This window comes from Coregonus lavaretus (genome assembly GCF_964263955.1).
Source record: "Coregonus lavaretus genome assembly, chromosome: 28".
Taxonomy (NCBI): Eukaryota; Metazoa; Chordata; class Actinopteri; order Salmoniformes; family Salmonidae; genus Coregonus; species Coregonus lavaretus.
In genome coordinates this window covers 35,750,323-35,760,523 of record NC_140015.1, presented here as the reverse complement: position 1 = coordinate 35,760,523, position 10,201 = coordinate 35,750,323, and the positions used below count along the sequence as shown (strand labels likewise).

The following is a 10,201-nucleotide window of genomic DNA, read 5'->3' as shown; positions in this document are numbered from 1 at the left end:
GAGAGAAACTCTGACAGAGTCAAGGATCTGCGACATGACTTTGTAGAGGTATGTATGCAACACTACTTCCAGTACTTCAGACATACCATATTTACTCATCTGTATATCCTTTTGTCTGTTACAGAGAGTATTGGAGATGGATGCCCATGTAAATGTATTTATGTGGATGAGGTTGGCTTCAACCTCATCAAAACCAGGCACCGCGGAATAAATGTAATAGGACAGAGGGCAATTACCAATGTCCCTGGACAGCGTGGGGGTAATATAACTATGTGTGCTGCCATCACTCAAAACGGGGTCCTCCATCACAATGCCACACTGGGTCCGTACAACACCGGCCATATGCTCACTTTTCTGGATGCAATTTACACAATGCTTGTCCCTGATCCAGATCAGGAGCCTGCTAGATTTGTGGTTATATGGGACAATGTTAGTTTTCACCGGGCTGTTCTGGTCCAAAACTGGTTTGCCACCCATCCACAATTTGTAGTTTTGTACCTACCCCCATATTCACCTTTTCTAAATCCCATAGAGGAATTCTTCTCAGCCTGGCGCTGGAAAGTGTATGATCGCCAACCCTATGCCCGCATGCCGCTTCTCCAGGCAATGGAGGACGCATGTGGGGACATAGAGGAAAGCCTCTGTCCAAGGTTGGATACGCCATGCTAGGAGATACAGTACTTCCCTCGATGTTTGGGAAGAGAAAACGTATCTTGTGATGTGGACGAAGTATTGTGGCAAGACCCAGCCCGGAGAAGAGATGAAGCATAGCTTAGCACTGGTGACTGCCCCCACCCCCCCCCCCCCTACCATTTCCTGGACTGCCCCCCCGGGACCCCCCACACACAATTGTGTTCCTAACTGTATTCTAAAGAATATACTTTTGGTTTACATATGTTTATGGTTTTGTTGTATGCTGCTGTATACAACAGTAATGTTTGGCCTAATAAATATTTTCTGTTTCTACATTGCATTGGTGTTTACAGTGTACTTGTTACCCCTCTCAGCAGATTACTTTCACTGTAGAACATTGTATTGAAATGTTGATATAAGCCTATGAAAGACCAAAGAGATTTAGATTTAGAACAACAGTGTTTACATGGTATATCCAAAAATGTACTATTATGAAAGTAGTGTTTGCCATTTTATGCAAATGCTTCATTCTGACATGTGTTTATGGCATTTTGAATGCAGTGTTACATTTGAAGGAGATGTGAGGCATTTTGCATTTTGTGTGTGTAGTTTTGGGAATTGTGTGTAGAGTTTTGAAAAAAGGCGACATAGTTTTGAAAACGTGTGTAAGCAGTTGGAAAAAACTATAATTGCAGCACACAAGGTGATATTTCCCCCACGCTGCCCAGGGACATTTACAACAGCCCTTTGTCCAAATACGTTACGGCCCCGACGCCTGGTTTTGGCCAGATTGAAGCCTGCCTCATCCACGTAGATGAACTCATGCGGCAGCTCGGCGGCATCAAACTCCAGAACTGTCTGTAACAGAAAATATTGAATAGTGTTACTGAAAACACATACAGTAACTACAATGTCTATATTTTCACACAAGTAGGGGCTGGGTTGGGTGAGTATAGACAAAAACTACAAGCTACAGGCAGGGCAGGTGGCAGCATAAACCCTCATTCCCACATCACAACATATAGTATGTAAAGTAAAGTGACACATACCTGCACATAATCATGGCGCAGATCCTTGACCCTGACACTGTTCCTCTCAAATGGCACCCTGTACAGCTGCTTCATTCTGAAGTTATGTTTCTGTAGGATGCGACTTAGTGTAGAAATGCTGACCCTGTTGACATTGTTGAATTCATTTCCATTTGCAATTATGCGTTGTTGCAACTCACGAAGTCGGATTGCATTATTTTCTCGCACCATTTCAATGATGGCAAGCTCTTGTTGTTGAGTGAAGAGCCGTTCCCTTCCACCTTGAGGAGGTCGTCCACCCATTCTGTAGAAAATGCCACCACAAGATGTCATTGGTTAGGTTATTTTTCACATACTGTACTTTCAAACTGTACACAGTACTGCAACATCACAATGGTATTCCTTTACATATACAGTACTTCACAGCACTACCCATTTTTGTATAGTATAGTTAGTACAGTAATACTGTAATATGATACAGAATCATGTGACACATACAGTAGGTACAGTCTGGAGTAGAAACTTAAAGATATACCTGTTCTCCAGTCGGAATGTCCTTATTATCGATGCTACTGTGTAGCGACTGAGGTTAGGGTGGACTCTTTGCCCAGCCTCCCTCATGGACAGGCCATGATTTATCACATGGTCCACCAGAGTAGCCCTGATGTCATCTGATATACGTCTCCGCACTGGTCCTCGTCCTCTTCCACGTCCTCTTCCACATCCGACTCCTCTCTCTCTTTGTCCTCCTCTTACTCTGACTTTCATTGCCTCCATGCTTGCAAAGTTCTAAAAATGGCTTACCTGAGGCCTATTTGTAGTGCTAAGGCTCAGACTGATTGGTGTTCTGTTTTCTGTGCAAGTGTTTTCAGGTGTGTATGTAAGTGCATACAATTGCCAGATGAGTTTTGCATTTTGAACAGTGTTTTCCCAATGATAACAGGTGATTTTGTTTTTGAACAAAGTGTCTAATGTAAGAAAACGTGTGTAGTGTTTCGCAATAAGTGTGTTACAGAATTGCAAACAAACAGTGTGTTACAGAAGTGCAAAGTTGACATTGTGTTTAAGCTATGGTTACACTGTGTTTAAGGTATGCTACAAGAAGTTTAGGTATTGAGGCTTTGGTCTAAGCATTCGGTTTTAGTGTGTAAGCAATGGGCAAAAACTGTAGAGTCACAGTGTGTACAGTACCTTGATCAGCTCAGACTAAGTAATGATGACTTCACTGTTCAGGATGTAGTGGAAGGGAGAGAGCAGGTTTGATACAGAGTGACATGTGATCCCTGTGAATGAGCTCATAGAGTCATTCACATACTGGCCTGAAACATGGTGAGGTTGCTGAGTAGTGTTCACTTAGTATAATATGCGTTTTAGCAGACGCTTTTATCCAAAGCGACTTACAGTCATGTGTGCATACATATTTACGTATGGGTGGTCCCGGGGTTTGAACCCACTACCCTGGCGTTACAAGCGCCATGCTCTAACAATTGAGCTACAGAGGACCACAGGTAGGCTGTGTGTGTGTGTGTGTGTGTGTGTGTGTGAGTGTGTGTGTGTGTGTGTGTGTGTGTGTGTGTGTGTGTGTGTGTGTGTGTGTGTGTGTGTGTGTGTGTGTGTGTGTGTGTGTGTGTGTGTGTGTGTGTGTGTGTGGTGTGTGTGTGTGTGTGTGTGTGTGTGTGTGTGTGTGTGTGTGTGTGTGTGTGTGTGTGTGTGTGTGCCGTGTATGCATGCATAGATTATATGAGATGCGTCTCTTAACCACATACATATTTCCCACATATCCAGGGTAGCCCTGCATCATTCCAGGCATCATTCTACATCCAAAAGTTCACCCGCATACCAGCACCTACAAAGGAAAGACATAAAATAAGTTTGCACACTCTACAGAAGTGTTTAAAAATCAGAAAATCCATTGTCTGCCATGATTGAATTCAGGACCATATGGACACATCTCTCACCCTGCTGTAGTCGGCTGTGTGCAGTCCACCCATGTCCAGAGACCCTCACTATCTTTGTCATTCAGACCAAATCCAGGAAAACACCTTAAACGTTTTTAAGTAGTCCTGTTTTAATGGCAAAATAGCATTTTCTAAATGAATGGTTCAGATTCTGGTTTTAACATTGTACATATATGAAAACCCATTCATAAAATGTGATGCCATACAGCACTTTTAAAAGGGCTAAAGTACAGTGGGGAAAAAAGTATTTAGTCAGCCACCAATTGTGCAAGTTCTCCCACTTAAAAAGATGAGAGAGGCCTGTAATTTTCATCATAGGTACACGTCAACTATGACAGACAAAATTAGAGAGAAAAAATCAGAAAATCACATTGTAGGATTTTTTATGAATTTATTTGCAAATTATGGTGGAAAATAAGTATTTGGTCAATAACAAAAGTTTCTCAATACTTTGTTATATACCCTTTGTTGGCAATGACACAGGTCAAACGTTTTCTGTAAGTCTTCACAAGGTTTTCACACACTGTTGCTGGTATTTTGGCCCATTCCTCCATGCAGATCTCCTCTAGAGCAGTGATGTTTTGGGGCTGTCGCTGGGCAACACGGACTTTCAACTCCCTCCAAAGATTTTCTATGAGGTTGAGATCTGGAGACTGGCTAGGCCACTTCAGGACCTTGAAATGCTTCTTACGAAGCCACTCCTTCGTTGCCCGGGCGGTGTGTTTGGGATCATTGTCATGCTGAAAGACCCAGCCACGTTTCATCTTCAATGCCCTTGCTGATGGAAGGAGGTTTTCACTCAAAATCTCACGATACATGGCCCCATTCATTCTTTCCTTTACACGGATCAGTCGTCCTGGTCCCTTTGCAGAAAAACAGCCCCAAAGCATGATGTTTCCACCCCCATGCTTCACAGTAGGTATGGTGTTCTTTGGATGCAACTCAGCATTCTTTGTCCTCCAAACACGACGAGTTGAGTTTTTACCAAAAAGTTATATTTTGGTTTCATCTGACCATATGACATTCTCCCAATCCTCTTCTGGATCATCCAAATGCACTCTAGCAAACTTCAGACGGGCCTGGACATGTACTGGCTTAAGCAGGGGGACACGTCTAGCACTGCAGGATTTGAGTCCCTGGCGGCGTAGTGTGTTACTGATGGTAGGCTTTGTTACTTTGGTCACAGCTCTCTGCAGGTCATTCACTAGGTCCCCCTGTGTGGTTCTGGGATTTTTGCTCACCGTTCTTGTGATCATTTTGACCCCACGGGGTGAGATCTTGCGTGGAGCCCCAGATCGAGGGAGATTATCAGTGGTCTTGTATGTCTTCCATTTCCTAATAATTGCTCCCACAGTTGATTTCTTCAAACCAAGCTGCTTACCTATTGCAGATTCAGTCTTCCCAGCCCGGTGCAGGTCTACAATTTTGTTTCTGGTGTCCTTTGACAGCTCTTTGGTCTTGGCCATAGTGGAGTTTGGAGTGTGACTGTTTGAGGTTGTGGACAGGTGTCTTTTATACTGATAACAATTTCAAACAGGTGCCATTAATACAGGTAACGAGTGGAGGACAGAGGAGCCTCTTAAAGAAGAAGTTACAGGTCTGTGAGAGCCAGAAATCTTGCTTGTTTGTAGGTTTTTTTTTTGTGTTATGACTGAGTGTTTTGAGGTATAGCCTAATGATGCAGCCATTATACCAACAACCATATATCAACAACAGGTGCAATGAATCCAACCATTAAAAGACTGAATTAGATTAGGAAAGTGATTATTATTTATCTTTCTGGAATATAGTCAATGTACTAACAATATTCAGACACTGAAACAAACAACATTCTAAAAATGGACCCGCAACAGAGCATCTCACCTGTTCCTCTCTGCTTTTGATGATCACCAGGTCTGCTCCTCTACTCAGATAGTCCTGTCTGCTCTCCTCCCAGGTTTTAGTCTCACTGGAGAGGAAGTAACAGCTGCAGTCAAACTTATTCCATCCATCAGGACAACCTCTTCTCTCTGTTTCACAACACAACAAAACACAATAATAATAATAATAATAATAATAATAATAATAATAATAATAACATCAGTAATAATAATTATAATAATTATAATAATACTAATAATACTACTACTACTACCACTAACAATAATAATAATAACAATAATCATAATAACACATGTTATAAACCACGATTCACTGGACTAGATCTTAATGAGCAATTCAATATAGTGCAGAAAGAAAATAAATAGCAGTTCACTGACCACACGTCACATTCCAAAACATGTTTGTCTCCCTCTGTAACTGGTCTCTCTCTGCAGTCAGATTGTTGTAACTGGTCTGTAACTGGTCTCTCTCTGCAGTCAGGTTGTTATATGCTCTGTCATCTGTAAAGGATCAAAACATCTAAATGTTACTGAGTAAAACACCAGGTCATTAATAGCCAAAACGTATAACAAGATGATAAGCAATTAACATATGAACTCACAGTAGAGGTACAGTCCTATGATCCCAGCCAGTAACATATGAACTCACAGTAGAGTTACAGTCCTATGATCCCAGCCTGTAACATATGAACTCACAGTAGAGTTACAGTCCTATGATCCCAGCCTGTAACATATTAACTCACAGTAGAGTTACAGTCCTATGATCCCAGCCATTAATATATGAACTCACAGTAGAGTTACAGTCCTATGATCCCAGCCTGTAACATATGAACTCACAGTAGAGTTACAGTCCTATGATCCCAGCCATTAACATATGAACTCACAGTAGAGGTACAGTCCTATGATCCCAGCCTGTAACATATGAACTCACAGTAGAGGTACAGTCCTATGATCCCAGCCTGTAACATATGAACTCACAGTAGAGGTACAGTCCTATGATCCCAGCCTGTAACATGTGAACTCACAGTAGAGTTACAGTCCTATGATCAGGTGTAGACCTTACCATGAAGTGCTTACTTAAAGGAGGTGTGTGTGGGTGTGTGTGTGTGTGTGTGTGTGTGTGTGTGTGTGTGTGTGTGTGTGTGTGTGTGTGTGTGTGTGTGTGTGTGTGTGTGTGTGTGTGTGTGTGTGTGTGTGTGTGTGTGTGTGTGTGTGTGTGTGTGTGTGTGCTTGTATTTGGACGTTACCTGAGTGTTCAGCTCCTGGTCTGCTCCTTGGGGTAACATCCTCAGTCATGTTTCTCAAGTCAGGAAACTCAATGGTGTCTGGAGTTTCATTGGTGGGCTCTTCATAGATGTGGTCTCCTCCATTATAAAACTGGTCCCCTGAAACACTTTGTTTTCCCCTAACATCTTCATTGGCATAAACAATGTCCCCAGACATCTCCATGGTCTACCATCGTCTCAATTTGAGAGCCGTCCAGTGAGTCTAGTGGTTACTATATGTGACAGTAACCAGGATGCACAGGGAACATTCACAAGGCCGCAGGGCCAGACGGATTACCAGGACGTGTACTCTGAGCATATGCTGACCAACTGGCAAGTGTTTTCACTGACATTTTCAACATGTCCCTGACTGAGTCTGTAATACCAACATGTTTCAAGCAGACCACCATAGTCCCTGTGCCCAAGGACACTAAGATAACCTGCCTAAATGACTACTGACCCGTAGCACTCACGTCTGTAGCCATGAAGTGCTTTGAAAGGCTGGTGATGGCTCACATCAACACCATTATCTCAGAAACCCTAGACCCACTCCAATTTGCATACCGCCCCAACAGATCCACAGATGATGCAATCTCTATTGCACTCCACACTGCCCTTTCCCACCTGGACAAGAGGAACACCTACGTGAGAATGATATTCATTGACTACAGCTCAGCGTTCAACACCATAGTGCCCTCAAAGCTCATCACTAAGCTAAGGACCCTGGGACTAAACACCTCCCTCTGCAACTGGATCCTGACGGGCCGCGCCCAGGTGGTAAGGGTACAGTTGAAGTCGGAAGTTTACATACACTTAGGTTGGAGTCATTAAACTAGTTTTTCAACCACTCCACAAATTTCTTTTTAACAAACTATAGTTTTGGCAAGTCGGTTAGGACATCTACTTTGTGCATGACACAATACATTTTTCCAACAATTGTTTACAGACAGATTATTTCACTTATAATTCACTGTATTACAATTCCAGTGGGTCAGAGGTTTACATACACTAAGCTGACTGTGCCTTTAAACAGCTTGGAAAATTCCAGAAAATGATGTCATGGCTTTAGAAGCTTATGATAGGCTAATTGGAGGGGTACCTGTGGATGTATTTCAAGGCCTACCTTCAAACTCAGTGCCTCTTTGCTTGACATCATGGGAAAATCAAAAGAATTCAGGCAAGACCGCCAAAAAATAATTGTAGACCTCCACAAGTCTGGTTCATCCTTGGGAGTAATTTCCAAATGCCTGAAGGTACCACGTTCATCTGTTCAAACAATAGTACGCAAGTATAAACACCATGGGACCACGTAGCCGTCATACCGCTCAGGAAGGAGACGCGTTCTGTCTCCTAGAGATTAACGTACTTTGGTGCAAAAAGTGCAAATCAATCCCAGAACAACAGCAAAGGACCTTGTGAAGATGCTGGAGGAAACAGGTACAAAAGTATCTATATCCACAGTAAAACAAGTCCTATATCGACATAACCTGAAAGGCCGCTCAGCAAGGAAGAAGGCACTGCTCCAAACCCGCCATAAAAAAGCCAGACTATGGTTTGCAACTGCACATGGGGACAAAGATCGTACTTTTTGGAGAAATGTCCTCTGGTCTGATGAAACAAAAATAGAACAATTTGGCCATAATGAACATCGTTATGTTTGGAGGAAAAAGGGGGTTGCTTGCAAGCCGAAGAACACCATCCCAACCATGAATCACGGGGGTGGCAGCATCATGCTGTGGGGGTGCTTTGCTGCAAGAGGGACTGGTGCACTTCACCAAATAGATGGCATCATGAGGAAGGAAAATGATGTGTATATAATGAAGTAACATCTCAAGACATCAGTCAGGAAGTTAAAGCTTGGTCGCAAATGGGTCTTCCAAATGGACAATGACCCCAAGCATACTTCCAAATTTGTGGCAAAATGGCTTAAGGACAACAAAGTCAAGGTATTGGAGTGGCCATCTTTAGTTATTTGCTTTTATTTTTTTACTTAACACTTTTTCTATTTTATTTTTATTTTTAATGCATTGTTGGTTAAGGGCTTGTAAGTAAGCATTTCACTGTAATGTCTACACCTGTTGTATTCGGCGCATGTGGCAAATAAAAATTGATTTGATTTGATTTGAACTGTCATACCAGGAAGATATATATAGGGATGACAGTTTTTTAACAACATGATATGATACAGCCACAAGCTAATTCAGGATGTTTCCCTAAATCCCCACCCCTTCCTTTTCACATGTTGTTTATGTAGCCGATGTGAAATGGCTAGGTAGTTAGAGGTGACCACTAGCACCATTCAATAGGTCACTTTGATACCTAGTGGTTGTGGAGCGACTGGTAACGATGCTGCATCTGTGATGTGTTGACGTGTCCAACCTAGTTAGAGCCCAGGTTAGGGTGAGGAGAAGGACACAATCAACACTGTTACGTTAACTCCCAAACATACAAGTGGTATGTATCAGAGGAGGCTGGTGGGACAAGCTATAGGAGGACTGGCTCATTGTAATGGCTGGAATGGAATTAATGGAACAGAGTCAAAAACTAGCCGTCCTCCTACAGCTCCTCCCACCAGCCTCCTTTGGTATGTATGTAAGTATTACACATCAAAATGTTCAGGAGGTCCACATCTACCAATATGGGTTGGTTGACTCTTTGAGTGACAGCCACTGAAAAATGAATCGATGATCTTTTGCAGCACATTTAGGAGAACAACAAACAAATGACAATTCAACATGATTTTAATGTAACTCAACAATTCAGTGGAAGACTACTATCAAGGATCATTAACTGACATATTGTGATATCTCTACTGAACCCACACAGACAGTACAGTATATGTAATGGTAATGGAACTATCGTGAATTGACACAAATATCTGTTGCAGAATATATTTGAATTGGAAATAGTAGAACACTGCATGCTGTGTGTGATCTTATCAGAAGAAAGTATTGACTTCATGGTGTATCTGATGTCTGATGTGAAAGTATTGACTTCATGGTGTATCTGATGTCTGATGTGAAAGTATTGACTTCATGGTGTATCTGATGTCTGATGTGAAAGTATTGACTTCATGGTGTATCTGATGTCTGATGTGGAAGTATTGACTTCATGGTGTATCTGATGTCTGATGTGAAAGTATGGACTTCATGGTGTATCTGATGTCTGATGTGAAAGTATTGACTTCATGGTGTATCTGATGTCTGATGTGAAAGTGTTGACTTCATGGTGTATCTGATGTCTGATGTGAAAGTATTGACTTCATGGTGTATCTGATGTCTGATGTGAAAGTGTTGACTTCATGGTGTATCTGATGTCTGATGTGGAAGTGTTGACTTCATGGTGTATCTGATGTCTGATGTGGAAGTGTTGACTTCATGGTGTATCTGATGTCTGATGTGAAAGTATTGACTTCATGGTGTATCTGATGTCTGATG

At 42.2% G+C, this 10,201-nt stretch overlaps 1 long non-coding RNA gene across 1 annotated transcript; it reads right to left on the bottom strand.

Moving 5' to 3' along the window:
• Positions 1–869: 869 nt before the first annotated feature.
• LOC311104214 lies at positions 870–3,269 on the bottom strand. Its single transcript, XR_014610151.1, has 3 exons — positions 2,197–3,269; positions 1,683–1,965; positions 870–1,491 (listed from the first exon to the last, which is right to left on the bottom strand). It is a non-coding gene; the product is annotated as an uncharacterized lncRNA (long non-coding RNA).
• Positions 3,270–10,201: the final 6,932 nt, after the last annotated feature.